The sequence below is a fragment of the Alligator sinensis genome, unplaced genomic scaffold (genome assembly GCF_000455745.1).
Source record: "Alligator sinensis unplaced genomic scaffold, ASM45574v1 scaffold880_1, whole genome shotgun sequence".
In the NCBI taxonomy this organism is placed as follows: domain Eukaryota; kingdom Metazoa; phylum Chordata; order Crocodylia; family Alligatoridae; genus Alligator; species Alligator sinensis.
Genome location: NW_005843412.1, coordinates 96,047 through 96,732, shown reverse-complemented (window position 1 = coordinate 96,732; position 686 = coordinate 96,047). Strand labels below are relative to the sequence as shown.

General features: G+C 61.4%; 1 protein-coding gene across 5 annotated transcripts in view; it reads right to left on the bottom strand.

Annotated features, from left to right (window-relative positions):
• The window catches only part of SETDB1 (SET domain bifurcated 1), a 35,230-nt gene that overhangs the window by 23,066 nt on the left and 11,478 nt on the right, over positions 1 to 686 (bottom strand). The window lies entirely within an intron of this gene.

Below are 686 nucleotides of genomic sequence, written 5' to 3'. Positions count from 1 at the left end.
TGCCGAGCTAGGGTATGTTGAGCAAAAAGTTCAGGTCCCCTGCTTGACCTTGAGACAGGGGTGGGCAAAATATGACCCACGGTGACTGGATTTGGCCTATGGCTCTACGCATGGAGCCAAGCCCTGCCAGCTCATGCCAGGGTAGTCCATGCCAAGCTCCCACTGATGTCCACACCCTGTTCCCAGCCAGCATGCACAGCTTCTGATGGGGCTGTTCCCAGTGAGGCTGCAGCCAGCCAGGTACTTTTCTGCTCCCCTGCACCTCCAATGGCAGCTTCTGCTCCTGATTTTGCCCCTGCCGCTCTGGGTAAGCAGTTTCAGCTGGGCGGCTCTTACCCCAGAGCGCAGGGCTCTGGCTCCAGCTCCTAGTTGCCTTCCACCAGAAGGCAGCCAGGAGCTGGAGCCAGAGCCCCACACACTGAGGCAGAAGCTGTCCAGCTGAAGTTGCCAGCCCACCAGCCTCCCGGGAGCAGCGCACTACAGCATGGCAGGGGCAGGAGCTGCCACAGGAGGCAGGGGGAACAAATCAGAACCCAGCCGGTTACAGTCACACTGGGAACAGCCCCATCAGAAGCTGCTCTGTGCAGGGGGAGTGGTGCAGCATGGCGCAGCAGGGGCAGGAGCTGCCATGGAAGCTGGGGGAGGAGAATGGCACCTGGCCAGGCTAGGCTGTGGGTGCCAGCAGG